Here is a 710-nt window from a genome sequence, read left to right on the forward strand (position 1 = left end):
TTCATTACTTTTTCAAAGAAGAAAGACTACAGTTTGTATCATCCCCAAAATCAGGGGAACATTGCTAGAAAAATCTCTTTCTCAAAAGGAACCGTCCTTCAGCAGAAATAAATTCTGAGATGGAACCAAAAAAGAAACAACAGAAGCTTGGTAAGAGCCAAAAAGAGAACCATGTAATTCAAAAAACAAAGTAGCAGTTCAAATGATACTGCAGGATGCACAAACACTAGTAGATAATCTCACAGATGACTTCACAGAGCCCCTCATCGACCCAGGTAATTCTTGATTCCGTTAGAAAAGAGAGAGAATAATACTAGAAAAGAAAATTAAGAAAACATCCTTCCTCTTTTTTAAAATAAAAATCAAGATCATCTCCCCTCCCCCCCTCTATCTGGAAGCAGGTTAGCTAACCTTAACAGTCTCAATTTAAAATAAAATATATATTTTTATATATATTCATATATATAATAAAAGAGAAGATATTAGTGGCAGTGTATGCAAAACAAAAAAGAAAACAAAGAAAAATTACTTTTAACAATCTCACTTTTTTTGTTTTTTTACACAAATACTGTTGTAAATATATTAAAAAAATCAGCATTCTATCTGGTAAACGTCACTTTTTCCCCTCTATAAAATTTTGAATTAAAAAAGTCCCAACAACTCTTTTTTTTTTAATTATTATTCCCCTCCCCTCCCACCCTCTATTCCTC

The sequence above is a fragment of the Aphelocoma coerulescens genome, chromosome 1 (genome assembly GCF_041296385.1).
Source record: "Aphelocoma coerulescens isolate FSJ_1873_10779 chromosome 1, UR_Acoe_1.0, whole genome shotgun sequence".
Classification (NCBI taxonomy): Eukaryota; Metazoa; Chordata; class Aves; order Passeriformes; family Corvidae; genus Aphelocoma; species Aphelocoma coerulescens.